Raw genomic sequence first — 18,420 nt, 5'->3', positions numbered from 1 at the left:
CGATTTATAATCCTTTGGATATATGCCCAGTAATGGGATTGCTGGGTCAAATGGAATTTCTATTTCTAGGTCCTTGAGGAATCGCCACACTGTCTTCCACAATGGTTGAACTAATTTACACTCCCACCAACAGTGTAAAAGTGTTCCTGTTTCTCCACATCCTCTCCAGCATCTGTTGTCTCCAGATTTTTTAATGATCGCCATTCTAACTGGTGTGAGATGGTATCTCAATGTAGTTTTGATTTGCATTTCTCTAATGACCAGTGATGATGAGCGTTTTTTCATATGCTTGTTGGCCTCATGTATGTCTTCTTTTGTAAAGTATCTGTTCATATCCTTCACCCATTTTTGAATGGGCTTGTTTGTTTTTTTCTTGTAAATCTCTTTTAGTTCGTTGTAAATTCTGGGTATCAGCCCTTTGTCAGATGGGTAGGCTGCAAAAATTTTTTCCCATTCTGTTGGTTGCCGATTCACTCTATTGACTGTTTCTTTTGCCATGCAGAAGCTGTGGAGTTTGATTAGGTCCCATTTGTCTATTTTGGCTTTTGTTGCCAATGCTTTTGGTGTTTAAAAACTTTCAATAAACTAGGTATTGAAGGAATATACTTCAAAATAACGAGGTCCATGAAAACAATAACAGCAACAAGAATAAAAAGCCACAGGTAATATCATACGAGAATGCAAAAGCATTCTCCTTGAAAACCTGGACAAGATAAGGATGACTTCTTTCACCACTCTTACTCAACATGGTATTAGAAGTTCTGGCACGAGCAACACACAAGAGAAGAAAATAAGTGGTATTCAGATAAAAAATGGCATTCAAATAAAAAAGTCAACTATCTTTGTTTGCAGATGACATATTATAGTTAGAAAACCCCATCATCTCAGGCCAAGAATTTCTTAAGCTGATAAGCAACTTCAGCATTCTCAGGATACAAAAATCAGTGTGCAAAAATTGCTAGCATTTCTACACACCAGCGACAGCTAAGCAGAAAGCCAAATCACAAACACTCATTCACAATTACCACAAACATACACACACACACATACACACACACAAATGCCAAGGAATACAGCTAAGAAGGGAAGTGAAGGACCTCTTCAAGGAGAGTAACAAACAACTGCTAAAATAAATCAGAGATGACACAAAGAAATGAAAAAATGTTCCATGCTCATGAATAAGAAGAATCAATATTGTGAAAAGACCATACTGCCCAAAGGAATTTAGAGATTCAATGCTGTTCCCATTAAACTTTCATTGACAGTCTTCACATAATTAGAAGTAACTATTTAAAAATTTATAAGAAACCAGAAAAGAGCCTGAATAGCCAAGACAGTTTTAAGCAAAAAGAACAAAGCTTCAGGCATGATACTAGCCATTTCCTAACTATACTACAGGGCTACAATAACTAAAAGGGCTAGTACTGGTACAGGAACAGACACATAGACTGATGGAACAAAATAGAAATCCCAGAAATTAGACCACACAGCTATAATAATCTGATCTTCAGAAAACCTGACCAAAACAAACAATGGGGAATGGATCCCCTACTAAATAAATGGTGCTGGGATAACTGGCTAGCCATATGCAAAAAATTGAAACTGGACCCCTTCCTTACACCATATATAAAAATTAACTCAGGATGGATTAGAGACTTAAATGTAAAACCCAAAAGTATAAAAAACCTAGAAGAAAATCTAGGCAGTCCTATTCAGGACATAGGCTCACACAAAAATTTTATTAGAAAAATGCCAAAAGCAACTGAAACAAAAGCAATAACTGAAAATGGAATCTAAATAAATTAAAGAACTTCTGCACAGCATAAGTAACTATCAATAAAGATAACAGACAACCTACAGATAGGGAGAATTTTTTTGCAATCTAACCATCTAACAAAGGTCTAATATCTAGCATCTATAAAGAACTTAAATTTACAAGAATAAACAACCCCATTAAAACTGGGAACAGAACATGAACAGATACTTTTCAAAAGAAAACATGCATGTGATCAGCAAACGTATGAATCAAAGCTCAGCATCACTGATCACTAAAGAAATGCAAATCAAAACCAATATCAGATACCATCTCACACCACTTAGAATAGCGATTATAAAAAGTCAAAAAACAACAGCCATTGTCAAGGTTGTGCGAAGCAAACAACTTCTACACTGTTGGTGGGAGTGTACGTTAGTTCAGCTGTGGTAGAAGACAGTGTGGCAGTTCTTCAACGATGTATATGCAGAAGTACTTTTCCCAGCAATCCCAATACTGAGTATATACCAAAGGAATATAAATTTTTCTATTTTAAAGATACATGCACATATATGTTCATTGCAGCACTATTTACAATAGCAAAGACATGGACTCAATCTAAATGCCCATCTATGATAGACTAGATGAAGAAAATGTAGTACATATACAGTATGCAATACAATACATGAATGAAAATGACCAAGACCATGTTTCTTGAAGACACATTGATGCAGCTGGAAGGCTATTATCCTCAACACACTAACACAGAATCAGAAAAACAAATACCACAAGTTATCACTTATAAATTGGAGATGAATGATGAGAACAGACAGACACATAAGGGATGTTTTCACACAACTATAAAGATACTATTTGAGATTGTGTGATTTATAAAGAAATGAGTTTTGCATGGCTGAGAGTCCTCAGAAAACTTACAATCATGGTGGAAGGTGATGGGGAAGCAAGGCATGCCTGAACATGTTGCCAGGAGAGAGAAAGAGTGCACGGGAAGTGCCAGACACTTATCAAACAACCAGGTCTTGTGAGAACCATCTAGCTATGATGAGAAGAGCATAAGGGAAGATGATCCTGTGGTACAGTTCCCTCCCACTCTGTCTCTTCTTTAACATGTGGAGTTACAATTGAAGATGTGATGAGATTTGGGTAGGGACACAAAGCAAAACCATATCGTTCTGCCTCTGGCCTCCCCCAAATCTCATCACATGTGTTTTTTTGTTTTAACATTTCAAAACCTGTTATGCCTTCCCAACAGTTCCTCAGATTTTTAACTCATTACAGCATTAACTCAAAAGTCCAAGTTTAAAGTATTATCTGAGACAAGGTAAGTTATTTCTAGCTATACTCCTGCCAAATCAAAAACAATTTAATTACTTCTAAGATACAATGAGGCTATAGGCATTGGGTAAATGTTCCTTTGTTCCAAATGGGAGAAATTGGCCAAAAAAGAAACAACAGGTCCTATGCAAGTCTGAAACCTGGCTGAGCAGTCATTATATCTTACAGCTCCAAAATCTCCTTTAACCTTATGTCTCACATTCAGGGCATACTGATTCAAGGGATGAGTTCCCACAGTCTTGGACAGCTCCAACCTGTGGCTCTGCAGGGTAAGGCCCCATTGATTATTTTCAGGGGCTGGTGTTGTGTGCCTTTGGCTTTCCCTGGTTCCCAGGGCACACTGTAGGTTAATCTACCATTCTGAAATCTGGGGGAAGGTGGCTTTTTTCTCACAGTTCCACTAAGCAGTGCCCCAGTGAAGACTCTATGTGGGGGCTCCAATCTCACATTTTTCTTCTGCACGTCCCTAGCAGAGATTCTCTATGAGAGTTCTTCTCCTGCAACAGACTTCTGTCTGGACATCCAGTTTTTCCATTTGTCCTGTGACATCTAGTCAGAAGCTTCCAAAGCTCAGTTCTTGTCTTCTGTGCACCTGTGGGCCCTACACCACATGGGGTTGGGGCTTGCCACTCAGGATTGGAGCTTGTACCCCCTGAACCAATGACCTGAGCTGTACCATGGGCCTTTTTAACCATGGCTAGAGCTTGATTAGCTTGGTTGCAGAGCGACAAGTTCTGAAGCTACACAGATAATTGGGGCCCTAAGTCTGGTCCACAAAGTCATTTTTCCTTTGTCTTGGCTAATAGCATTCAGCTTCTCATTACTTATGTGAATTCCTGCAGCTGGCTTGAATTTCCCCCCAGAAAATGGGTTTTTCTTTTCTACCACATTGTCAGGATGCAAATTTTCCGATCTTTTATGCTCTGCTTCCTTTTTAAATATAAGTTCCAATTTTAAACTGTCTCTTTGTAAATGCATATAACCAAACACTTTTAGAATAAGCCAGGTCACATCTTGTATGCTTCACTGCTTAGAAATGTCTTTTGCCAGATAACTCAAATTATCTTTCTCAAGTTTAAAGTTCCACAGATCTCTAGAGTAGGAGTAAAATGCTAAAGAATAGAATGAGTGACCTTATCTTTAGTTCCCAGTAAGTTTCTCATCTCCATCTGAGACCACCTTAGCCGAGACTTCATTGTTCATATTACTATCAGTATTTTGATTACAATCATTCAACAAATCTCTAAGAAGTCCAAACTTGCCCACATTTTTCTGTCTTCTACTAAGCCCTCAAAACTGTTCCAACATCTTTCCATTAACAGCTTCCAAAGTATTCCACATATCTTTATAGCTGTACCCCAGTCTTGGTAGCAATTCTCTGTATGAGTCTGTTTTCATACTACCTTAAAGATACTACCTGAGACTGGGTAATTTGTAAAGAAAGGAGGTTTCTTGACTCACAGTTTCACAAGGCTGGGGGAGGCCTCTGGAAACTTACAATCATGGCAGAAGGCAAAGGGGAAGCAAGGCAGGAGAGAGAGAGTATTTGAAGGGACATGTGAAACAGTTATCAAACAACTAGGTCTCATGAGAACTCCCTCACTATCAAGAGAACAGCATGGGAAAAACTGCTCCTATGATCCAGTCACCTCCCACTAGTTCTCTCCCTTGACAGGTGTGAATTAAAATTTGAGATGAGATTTGGGTGGTGACACAGAGCCAATTATATTGGGGGAAAACTACACACTCAGGATCTTGTTAAAGGTGGGGGGGTTGGAGGAGGGAGAGCATCAGGAAGAAAAGCTAATGAATGCTCAGCTTAATACCTAGGTGATGGAATGATCTGTGTAGCAAACCACTGTGGCACAGGTATACCTATATGTGACAAACCTGCCCATCCTGCACATGTATCCCTGAACTTAAAAGCTGAAAATAAAAAAAAATATATAGCTACTCTTGCTTTCTTTTGGTTTCATTTCAATAAAAATATCTCTTTTTCATCCTTTTACTTTCAGTTTTCATGTGTCCTAATGTAATATGAGTTTCTTGGGAACAGCATATATTTGAGCCTTTTACAAATTTTAATTAACTTTTTTATTTTTAAAAGCTTTTTCATAAAAACTTTTGAAATAAAATCCTTATTACAACAAATAGTAACCTTGTATTACATTTCTATTTAGATTTGAATGATAACTTTATACTATATTTCTATTTAGGTTTGAATGATATGAAGTACTACGAAAAATATTGCTCACAAAATCAACTAAGCAAATAAATATACAAATTAAACAAATCAACATACCAAACTATATAATGTTTTAAACACTGGGAATATACAATGATTCCTCTGTCCTATAATTTTCCAAAAATGCTTTCAAGTTGGGAAAATTAAGCTGGATTATCTAGGAGTTTTGTCATTGCAATCACATGTATCCTCATAAGAGCAAAACACAGACAGAACTGAACACACATGGAGAAGAAGTTAATGTGAAGGCAGAACATAGAGAATTTTCAAGATTCTGGCCTGAAAGATTAGCATGAAGCCAAAGAATGCCTGTAGGCACCAGAAGCTGGAAAATCATGAGATGAATTTCTTTCATAAACCATCAGAAAGGTGGCAGTCCTGCTGTGCCTTGCTCTTAGAAAAAATATGTATAATTGCAAAGATTTTACAATGTAAGGTAACATTCATGGTTCCAAGTAGAAGTATGTAAGATATCTTTGCCAAAGCCATGTTTTACCCGACCACACAGCTCATAATATGCAGAGTAGTGTCAGCTTTCTTGCTGTTAGTGATAATTCAAAATTTCACATATTAATAGAGATGTTTTGTCTTTCTTACTGTCAGACAAAGAAACTATAAATGTAATACAAATGTATTATTTTTACATCTCTGTTGATCATTCTGCATGCACTTTGAGAAGTTTTGCAGACTGCATTCTCTTTAAATGAGGAGATAGTGAAGAATTATATAATGTAAATATAATATTAATGTCTCTTAATAGCTTTCTCTTAAATTTGCATGTGGTCACAAGGGAGATGATATGAGCACAATATTCCCTATTATAGATAGCATTCTACAAAATGAGAAATTTATTTTAAAAGTCATGAGAATGAATGCATCTTTATCAATTTTGCATTTTACTTTCTGCTCTTTTATCTCCGTGCCTTATAAAATAAAATCCTGTTTATGTTATATCTTAGTCAAATCCATTCTTTCAGCTGAATTTTTAATTCTCAGTGATTAATATTCTCCTTGGCTGCTATATTTAATCTTTAAAATTGTATTTGAATACATTTCAGTAATTTTTAAAGGTGGTATTCAGAAGAACAAAAACCAGTGGAAAAAAAGTGTTTTTTCTTGGTTGGACAGTACCAAATCCAGTAGCTCTTTAACTTTTGGGTTAAGTTTAACTAGGATATAGATGGGAGGAAAAAGCTATTTCACTTTATTTGTCAAACTAAGTTAAGGCTTATCTGTTGCTGAGTGAACTCTGTAACTATGTTCTAGGCATGTTAGCCATTGGAATTAGCAAAAATTCCCTAGGGCATGCTAATGCAGTGAATTTATTTTTGATTTTCCTTAATTTTTGTTTTCTTTTTTGTGGTTTGTTTAGACCTAAAATTTTTCTCCTCACGAAAGACACAATTTTGTGACACTTTTACAGTCTGTATCCTTTAGGAATATAAGATGGGAGTTAATATAATTTCCTAAACATGTTTGACATAGTAATCAATTGATTAATAAATGCTTGAAGCAGATGTAATATAGAAGTTCCCAAAAATAAACTCTTTTATGACATAAGGCTTGTATCAACCTCAGTTTCAAATATGGTGAAAAAACAATTATTCCTAAGTGTAGCATTATTGTGAAGAAATATTTAATTTTTGAAGATCACAATAAAACTAGCGAATTTATAAGACCTAAAATTTCTAGAGTTCTATGATTAATAGTAATATGTTCAAGTAAATAAGTGATAATTTGATAAAGTCCATTAGCTTTAGAGTAGTATTTTTTTCAACTTATAATAATTTGAATAATTTGATATTCCTTCACACCATTTAATCCATCTGCAACTTTTCTCATCTCAGTTCATGGTAACTCAAGCCATACAGATGCTCAGGGTGGTAAACAAAGAATTATTCTTGATGTCCTTTCACAACACATTAAAATGCTGCCTGTAAACTATGCACAATCTGACCATGTTCCACACTTGTTTTTACCCAGAGTCTTGATTTTTCTATCTTCACTTTTTTGTCCACTGTACATCAGTAGACTAATCCATTTAAATATCAGTTTGATAATTGCCATCCTCTATTGAAACCTTATAGTGGATCCCCTTTCTCAATGAAAATGAAATCCTTAAAATGACCAAAAATTATCGACATGTCTGGCATCCTGAAAAACCTGTGATAGTATATCCTATTGCTCTCCCAGTTGAACACAACTCCTAAGCCACATAACTTCTATAGAGTTTCCCCAACATGTCAGACAAGTGTCACTCCTGTTCTAGTTGTACTCTGACAGGAATTCAGTTCTCCAAAATAAATGCTAAACCATCTATCACAGAGCTTTCAAATCTGCTTTCTTATTTTATTAATACATTCATCAGGGAGGCTTATGCTTAACAGTCTATTTTTAGCTAAATCTGATTCCTACTTCTGTCTTCCAATTGGGAAGTAAATATTGAAGTATGAATCAATATCTCATTTTTAAAGACTGAATAATACTCCATGCAGTTACATATAATGTTTTTATCCATTCATCAGTTGATAGACATTTGGTTTGTTTCTGTCTTTTGGCTATTGTGAACGTTGGTTTTGGAACTTATATATACATGTATTTGCTTGAATATGTGTTTTCAGTTTTGGAGGTTGTATATCTCAGAGTGGAATTGCTGGGATATATGTAATTATCTGCTTACCTTTTTTGAGAAAACTCCTTTTTCATTTTCTTAATGGCTAAACAATTTTACATTTCCAACAGTAATGTACAAAGTGTACAATTTCTCTGCATCCTTGCTAACACTTGTTAAATTCTGGTCTTTTGTTTATTAGTTTATTTATATTTTATAAATTATGATGATGCTAGTGGGTGTGGAGTGGTATCTAAATCTAGTTTTGATTTGCATTTCCTTAATGAATAATGACCATAAGCATCATTTAAAATGTTTGTTGGTTACTTGCTGTATTAGTCTGTTTTCTCACTATTATAAAAAAATACATGAGACAGTAATTTATAAAGGAAAGAGGTTTGTTTCACAGTTCCACCTGGCTGGGGAGACCTCAGGAAACTTAGAATCAAGGCAGAAGGGAATCACATGGTGGCAAGAGAGAGAAGTGCAAGCAGGGAAAATGCCAGACACTTAGGTAACCTTCAGATCTCATGAGAACTCACTCCCTATCATGAGAGCAATATGGGGGAACTGCTCCATGATCCAATTGTTTCTCACCAGAACTCTCCCTCAACATGTGAGGATTATAGGTATTACAATTCAAAATGAGATTTTGGTAGGGACGCAGCCAAACCATGTCACTTGTGTATCTTATTTGGATAAATTCATCTATCGTGGATATTAGACCTTTTCTCCTATTCTGTAGGTTGTCTTTTTATTTTCTTGATAATGTCCTTCAATGCCCTAAAACTTTATTTTTATGAGTTTCGCTCTCTCTCTCTCTCTCTCTCTCTCTCTCAACTTGAGCTTTTTGTCTTATATCTAAATATCCACTGCACAATCCAAATCCAAGGTCCTGATAATTTATCTCTTGGTTTTCCTACAAGGTTCTTTATCATTTTAGGTCTAATATTTAAGTTAAACTATTTTGAGTTTTCTTTTATGATGTTGATAGTGGTCCAAAGTTATTCATTTTTTTGCATGCAGATTACTTTTTAGATCCAGCATAATTTGCTAATGAGAATATTTCTTCTCCATTGAATAAACTTTGCATTCTGTGGAAAATTGACCATAGATACACGAATTTATTTCCAGACTATCACTTCTGTTCATTCATCTATCTCTACTTACACCACCACATTGTTTTGATAACTGTAGGTTTGTAGCAAGTTTTGAAATAAGAAAGTATGAGTCTTCCAAAATTGTCATTCATTTTCTAGACTGTTTAAATTGTTGGGGCCCTTGAATCCCATGTGAATTTCAGGATTGTTTTTTTCCATTTCTACCCAAAATAAACTGTTGGAATTTTGGCAGAAATTTATTGGTCCATAGATCTTTATGGGTAGTATGGCCTTTTTAGCAGTGCTAAGACTTTCAATTCATGGGTTGTCTCTTCATTTATTCAGATATTTAATTTCTTTCAGGCATGTTTTGTAGTTTTTAGTGTGCAATCTTTTACCTTCCTACATATAGTTATCCATAGGTATTTTGTTCTTCTTATGCTATTGATAATGAAATTGCTTTCTTAATATCTTTTTTGGATTTTTCATTAAAGGTGTATAGAAACTGCTGATTTTTGTGTATTGATATTATACCATGCTACATTGCTGATGTTGAATTTGTTTTTTATCTCTAGTGGTTCTTTTGTATGTTAATTTGAATTTTCTATATATAGAAATGTGCCATCTGTGAATAGAGTAATTTTACATCTTCTTCTTCAGTTTGGAGGCCTTATATTTGAAATATGCTTAGAAAATGCTGTGGCTAAAACTTTCATTACAGTGTTAAATAGCAACGGTGCAAGGAGATGTCCCTGTGTTCTTTCAAATAACTTTTTTGTTTGTTTTAAGAAATAGGATCTTGCTCACTCTGTCGCTCAGGCTGGAGTACAGTTGCAGGATTATAGCTTACTGTAGCCTCAAACTCCTGTGCACAAGCAATAATCTCACCTCAGGCTCCTGAGTGGCTGGGACCACAAGCATACACCACCATGACTGATTAATATTTTAAAATACTTTTTGTAGACACAGGTTCTCACTATGTTGCCTAGGTTGATTTTAAACTCCTGGACTCAAGTGATGCCACCACCTTGGCCCAAGCACTAGGATTACAGGCATGAGCCATTGTGCTTTCCCTTCAAATAACTTATTATTTACTATTTTATTTCATATTTCTCTAATTAACTCATATTTATATTAATTTATTAAGATATTTGTGATAATATAAACTATAATGTTACATTATATATTTATTTTTTAATCTGAATTATGTTTTAGTTTTAATGAAGCATACTTGAAGTGCTATTCTAGAATCCTCTAATATCATGCTATTGGTATTGCTGGTTTCTCACTCAGGTAACACATTCTCAGTCAAAAAGGAAAATATCATCAGAATGGCCCTATTATTTCTTAAATATTTATTTCAAGTTAACTATCTTTCCACAAAGAAACAGAGATACACAGAGCCAATTGTTGAATCCACTGAACACTGAAAACAAAAAAAAACCTGTAATAATATTTTATGTAACCTCCTCCAGAAAATAGAATATATTGAAATACCTCTCAAATTACTGTATATATCAGTATTACAACAGTACCAAAAGCAAACAAATATAGTATAAGGCAAGCAAACTAATACATAATATTCCCCCAAAAGATATGAACAGATTCTTAACAAAATTAGGAAATTAGTTACAACAATATATAAAAAAGGAGGTTTATGCCAGAAATGCAGTCTGGTTTAGCATTTAAAGGTAAGTCAATTTAATACTATATATTAATAGATGAGAAGTGAAAAATCATTAAATTTTCTCAATAGAAACAAGAAAACCATGTAACAATACCAATATATATTCCTGATAATACTGCCACCAAGTGTGGGAATTCCCTCAGGCTGGTAAATGCCATTGAGAGAAACTTAATAGTGACATAATTTTTAATGGTGCAGGTATTAATGCATCTGCTTCCTCCCATCTGAGGTTAGCGGGGGAAAAAGGCTGTCTCTCTGACAACTTCTCCTCAATATTGTCTAGTTTGTTTGCTTGCTTTTCTTTTTCAAATTTTATTTTAGGTTTAGGGAGTAAAAGTGCAGGTTTGTTACATGGGTAGGTTGCATGTTGCTGGGATTTGATATGCAAATGATTGTGTCAAGCAAGTAATGAGTATAGTATTCAATATATAGTTTTAACTCTCACCCTCCTCTAAACCTCCCCACTCAAGTAGGCCCTAGTGTCTATTGTTTCCATCTTTATGTTCATGTGTACTCAATGCTTAGCTCCCATTTATAAATGAGAACATGTAGTATTTTATTTCTGTTTCTGTGTTAATTCACTTAAGATACTGGCCTCCAGAGCCATCCATATTGCTGCAAATGACATGATTTTATTTTTTTAATGGTTGAGTAGTATACCATGGTGTATATGTACTACACTTTCTTTATCCAGTCCATCATTGATGGGCATCTAGATTCACTTCATGACTGTGCTACTGTGAGTAGTGGGGCAATGAATATAATGAGTACATATGTCTTTTTGGTAGAATGATTTATATTCCTTTGGGTATATAACCAATAACAGGATTTCTGATTCAAATGATATTTCTTTTTTAAGTTATTTGACAAATCTACAAATTACTTTTCACAGTGTCTGAACTAATTTACATTGATATCAACAGTGGATAAGCATTCCCCTTTATCCATAACCTAACATCTGATTTGTTTTCTTTTGTTTTTACTTTTTAATAGTAGCCATTATGACTGGTGTGAGATAGTATCTCATTGTGGTTTTTATTTATGCTTCTTTAATTATTAGTGGTCCTGAGCATTTTGTCCATATGCCTGTTTTCCACGTATATCTATTTTTTATGTGTATCTATTTTTTTTGAGAAGTATCTCTTCATGTCTTTGCCCACTTTTCAAATGGTTCAATTTTTGCTTCCTAATTTGTTCAAGTTTCTTACAGATTCTGGATATTAGATCTCTTTCACCTGTGTGATTTGCAAATATTTTCTCCCATTTTCTCTGCTTTCTGTTCTTTCTTTCTTCTTTCTTTCTTTTTCTTTCTCTCTCTCTCCCTCCCTCCCTCCCTTCTTTCCTTCCTTCCTCCCTGCCTCCTTTCCTCCCTGCCTCCCTTCCTCCATCCCTCCCTGCTTCTCTTCCTCCGTCTCTCCCTCTCTTTCTTTCCTATCCCTTCCCTTCCCTTCTCCTTCCTTCCTTCCTTCCTTCCTTCCTGCCTTCCTTCCTTCCTGCCTCCTTCCTTCTTTCCTTCTTTTCCTGTTTTTTTAATTTTCTTTTGAGATAGTCTTGCTCTGTCACCCAGACAGGAGTGCAATGCCACCACACCCAGCTAATTTTTTGTATTTTTAGTAGAGATGGAGTTTCACCATGTTGGCCAGGCTGCTCTCAAACTCCTGATCTCAGTTGATCCACTCGCTTGGGCCTTCTAAAATGCTGGGACTACAGTAATCATTTTATGTGTTTTCTGTGTGTTCTTTTGATACTTTCTTTTTCTGTGTAGAAATTCTTTGATTTAATTAAGTCACACTTGTCTATTTTTGTTTTTGTTGCAGTTGTTTTTGGGGACTTCATTGTAAAATTTTTGTCAAGGCCTATGTCCAGATTTACATCTTACATTTAAGTCATTATCCTATTTTAATTTTTGTATATGGTGAAAGGAAGAGATCTAGTTAAATTCTTCTGCATGTAGCTAGGCTGTTTTTTTCAGCACCATCTGTTGAATAGATAGTCCTCTTTTCATTGCTTGTCATTGTTGACTTTGTCAAAAATTAGATGGTTGTAGGTTTTTAGCTTAATTTCTGGGTTCTCAAACCTGTTCCATTGGTCTATGTGTCTGTTTCTGTATCAGTACCAAAACATAGGGTTGCTTTGGCTATTTGGGCCCTTTTTTGATTCCATCTGAATTTGAGAATATATATATTTTCCAGTTCTGCAAAAAATGGCACTGATAGTTTGATATGAATAACATGCAATCAGTAAATTTCTTTGGGCACTGACCATTTTTACAGTATTGATTCTTCCTATCATTAGCATGGAATGTATTTCCAGTTGTTTGTATTGTTTCTGATATATTTCAGCAGTGTTTTGTAATTTTCATTATAAAGATCTTGCAAATCCCTGTTAATTTGCATTTCTATATATTTAGATTGGTACAAAAGTAATTGTAATTTCAGACCATGAATTTTAAATCATTATAGCTAGGCTCAAGCAGGGCTTTATTAATCAAAATTGGAACCATATATAAAAATTAAAATGGAATAATCACTTAAATGTAAGACCTAATTCTATTAAAACTCTAGAGGAAAACCTAGAGACTGCCATTCCAGACGTAGGCCTTGACAAAGATTTCACAATGAAGTCCCCAAAAACAATTGCAACAAGAATGAAAATCGACAGGTGAAACCCAATTAAACCAAAGAGCTTCTGCACAGAAAAAGAAAATATCAACAGAGTACACAGAAACCACAGAAAATTGGAAAAATATTTGCAAGTGACATTTCTGAAATAGGTTTAACATCCAGAATCTATAAGAAACTTGAACAAACTGCAATGGCTGTGACCAGCATTGGTCAACAGCAAGAGCCCGGTTCTCTCTCTGTCAATGCCTAACAGCATATCACACAACCAACACTTCAAATGTTGAAAGAATTGGGCTACAAAACTTCCCTCATCTAACACATTCACCAGATCTCTTGCCAACGCACTACTACTTCTTCAAGCATCTTGACAACTTTCTGCAGGAATATGCTTCCACAACCAGCAGGAAGTAGAAAATGCTTCCCAAGAGTTCATCTAATCCTGAAGCATGGATTTTTACGCTACAAGAATAACAAACTTATTTCTTATTGGCAAAGATATGTAGAGTGTAAGGGTCCCTCAGCTTAGCTCATGAGACACCCACTTATTGTGTTTTTCAGCTTTCCATTTTCTTCAAATGCTGAATAATTATAGAATGGTAAACGTTGTGTTCTTCAGCATCTTCCCTCGAAGTTGTAAAAGGATCGGCTTCAATGATTGCTCTCAGTTTGTCATTGTCAGCTTCTGGTGGCCAGCCACTAAGCTCCTCATCTTCAAGGCTCTTATCTCCTTTGCAAAACCCCTTAAACCACCACCGCACTGTATATTCATAAGCAGGTCCCGGGCCAAATGCATTGCTGATGTTGCCAGTTGTTTCTACTGCTTTACGGTCCATTTTGAATTTGAATAAGAAAATTGCTTGAATTTGGTTTTTGTCTCATATCATTTCCATACTCTAAAATAAACATAAACAACAAGCAGTAAGTTATTAGCAAACATATAAAGTGAGAAATACCCATTAAATGATGTGTAACATAAACAAATTTATTTAAAAATGCATTCCAATATCAAATGGCAAATTCCAACAGTGCAAAACCTGCAATTACTTTTGCACTCACCTAATATTTAAGTCTTCTTTTGGATTTTGCAAATGGGATTGCATTCTTGATTTGGCCCTCAGCTTGCTGTTATTGGTGTATAAAAATGTTACTAATTGATTTTATATTATTGAAATTATTTCTGTTCTAGAAAACTTAAGACAGAAACTATGATACTATCAAGATACAGAATCATATAGACCACAATGAAATGTATTTTTACTTCTTCTCCTATTTGGATGCCATTTATTTATTTTTATTGCCTTGTTGCTTTGATTAGGACTTCCAGTACTATGTGGAAGAGTAGTGGTGAGAATAGGCATTCTGATCTTGTTACAGTTCTCAGGAAAAATGCTTACAGCTTTTTCCCATTCAGTATGATATTGGCTATGGGTTTGCATTAGATGGCTCTTTCTATTTTAAGGTGTGTATTTTGATGCCAAGTTTGTTGAGAGTTTTTAACATGAAGGGATGTTCAGTTTTGTTGAAAGCCTTTTCTGTGTCTATTCAGATGATCCTGTGGTCTTTTTTAGTTCTGTTTATGTGAGGAACCACATTTACTGATTGGCATATGATAAACCAAGCTTGCATCACAGGAATAAAGCCCACTTGATTGTCATAGATTAGTTTTTCGATATGCTGTTGGATTCAGTTTGCTAGTATTTTATTGAAGATATCTGGCATCTATGCTCATCAGGCATATTGGCCTAAGGTTTTATTTATTTGTTGCTTACTTATGTATTTGCTTATTTGTTTATTGTGTTTTCCAGGTTTTGGTATCAAAATGATGCTGGCTTCTAGAACAAGTTAGGTAGGAGTCCCTCGTCCTAAATTTTTTGTAGCAATTTCAGTAGTATTAGTCTTAGCTCTTCTTTCTATGATGTTATAATTGAGCTGTTACTCTATCTGGTCCTGGGCTTAATTTGGTTGCTAGTTTTTTTGTTTGTTTGTCTTAATTATACTGATTCAATTTTGTAACTCATTACTTGTCTGTTCATGATTTCAATTTCTCCCTGGTACAATCTTGGGAGGTTGTATGTTTTCAGAAACTTATCTATTTCTTGCAGATTTTCTAGTTTGTGTAAATAGAGGTGTTTGTAATAGTCTCCAAGTGTTTTATTGTATTTCTGTTATTTTTAATTTTGTTTATTTGGATCATATCTCTTCTTTTATTAATCTGTCTAGCAGCCTATCAATGTTCTTAATTTTTTCAAATAACTATCTTTTTGTTTACCTTTTGTATAGTTCTTCATGTCTCAATTTCAGTCAGTTCATCTCCAATTTTACAATTATTGTTGTTTTCTTCTGGTAGCTTTGAGATTGGTTTGCTCTTGTTTTTCTAATTCCTCTTAGGGTGATGTTAGGTTGTTAAGTTGATATCTGTCCAACTTCTTGATGTAGGCATTTCATGCTTTAAAGATTCCTCTTAACATTGTTTTAGCTGTGTCCCAGAGATTCTGGAATGTTGTGCCTTTGTTTTCATTAGTTTTAAAGCTTTTTTTAAAATTTCTGCCTCAATTTCATGTTTTAACCAAAAATCATACAGTAGTGGGTTGCTTAATTTTTATGTAATTTTATGGTTTTGAAACATCTTCTTAGTGTTGAGTTTTAGCTTTATTATGCTATGGTCTTTTGTGGTCCTAGAGTGTGGTTGGAATGTTTTGTTGTTGTTGTTGTTTTTGTTTTGTTTTGTTTTACATTTTTGTGAATTGTTTTATGGATGTGTGTGTACTCAATCTTAAAGTATGTGCTCTGTGAAGATAAAAAGAATGTATATTCTATGGCTGTTGTGTGGAATATTTTTTTTGATGTCTGTTAGTCCCCTTTGGTCAAGCATCAAGTTTAGGTCCTGGATATCTTTGTTACTTCTCTGGCTCAATGTGTGTAACATTGTCAATGGGTGTTGAAGTCTCCCACTATTAATAACTATATTTGTAGATATCTGGGAACTTATTTTAGAAATCTGGGTGCTCAATGTTAGGTGCATACATATTTAGAACAGTTAAATCTAGAAACCATCATTCTCAGCAAACTGACACAAGAACAGAATACCAAACACCGCATGTTTTCACTCATAGGTGAGAGAGGAACAGCGAGAACACTTGGGCACAGGGAAGGGAACAACACTCACTGGGTTAGGTTTAGGGGTGGAGGGGAGGGAAGGAAAAGGACGATGTGGGGCGGGGAGGATGGGGAGGGATAACACCGGGAGAAATGCCTGATGTAGGCGACTGGGGGATGGAGACAGCAAACCACCATGGCATGTATGGACCTATGCAACAATCCTGCAGGATGCAGGATGTGCACATGTACCCCAGAGCCCAAAGTACAATTAAAAAAAAAAAGAAAATATACATGTTGAAGTCTTAAACCTTAATAATAATAAAATAAATAACTCAATTTAAAAAAATAAGCCAAAGATTTGAATAGATATTTCACCAGAGGTGATATGTTAATGCAAAAGCAGTACTTAAAAATATGCTCTACCTCATTAGTCATATAGAAAATGTAAATTCAAATGAAACAGTGAACTATCATTACACACTTACTAAAATGAGTAAATTAAGAGGACTAACCATACCAAGAGTTGACAAGGATGTGGAGCAACTGAGACTCTCTTTACACTGGTGGTAGATACATAATATGGTACAACCAATAAAGAAAGTAGTTGCCAGTTTTGTTTGATTTTTCGTTTATCAGTGTACACTTAAAATATGAACCAGGAACTCCAAGAGAAATGAAGCATATGTCCATGCAAATACTTACATACAAATTGCCATTCCCAACTTTCTTTTTAACAGCTTTAATGTTGGAAACAATCCAATATCCATTAACAAGTGAAGGGATAAAGAAATTGTGGTGTCATATACTACTCAGGACTAAAATGTAAGGGCTATTTGAACAAATATAAATGAATTTCAAAATAATTATGCTGAGTGAAAGAAGTCAGGTTTAAAAAGAGCATATGTTGTATATGATATAATAAATTTCTAGAAAATGCACAAATTCATAGTGATAGAGAACAGATCTGTGCTTGCCTAGGGTTGAGGAAATGAGGTGAGAATGATGTATTACAAGGTACACATAGAAATTTTTGGAATTATGATTATGTTCATAACCTTGATGTGCTGATTTTATAGATGTGTACATATGTCAAAATTTATCAAATAATATGTCTTAAATATAGGTAGTTTTTGTGTCTCAGTAATACTTTAATACTATATATATTAAAAAAAATAAAGGATAAGCAAACACTTTTCTTTCAATATTGTATGTGCTTATATATCTGTGTTTTGATAGATGTGTGTTTGCGTGTGTGTGTGTGTTTGTGTACTGTACTATTAATGTGTTTCAGGAATTGAAAGAATATCATCAAGTTATGTTCAGAGTAGCTGTTAACATTCTTTCCTCTGCAAACTTTGTTATATGTTAAATATGGAAGAAGGAAACTCTTAAAAGTTTGTCTTTTTATCTTCTTTTCCTCAAATCAACTTAATGCGAGTATTTCTGTAGTGGGAAGGGCATATTTGAGCACAAATATTCGTAAGACAAATATGAATTATGCTTTCTCATACTAGTGATCCTGTTTCAATGATACTTCATTGCAATTCTAGAGCTATAACCTTAATATTAGTCATTACAAACATAACTTATGTCCTAAATTCCAAAGTTATTTATGAAATTTTAGCTTTAACTATGAATTATGAATTATTTGCCAGAGCTATTGCATGATAATAATGCTAATAAATTATTATTTGCTTAAAGAAAATTTTATTCTTTAAAACTTGACTACTTAGTTATATCTTGATTATAAAAATAACATATATTTGTGAAAGCAAACTTGAAGACTAAGATTTTTAATGGTTATTGAATCTGCTCTTGTTTGTAATGCATGTTTGATGGTTGGAGCTCCTATAAATATATAAACAGCATCATTTGTGATGCATCAAAATAACGGCACATTTAAAATCTCAATTCATTTCTGAAGATACCAGAAAAGTGCAGAGCT

Source organism: Aotus nancymaae, unplaced genomic scaffold (genome assembly GCF_030222135.1).
Source record: "Aotus nancymaae isolate 86718 unplaced genomic scaffold, 86718_ANA_hifiasm-v0.15.2.pri h1tg000002l, whole genome shotgun sequence".
Lineage (NCBI taxonomy): Eukaryota > Metazoa > Chordata > Mammalia > Primates > Aotidae > Aotus > Aotus nancymaae.
This window is presented reverse-complemented; position numbering follows the sequence as displayed.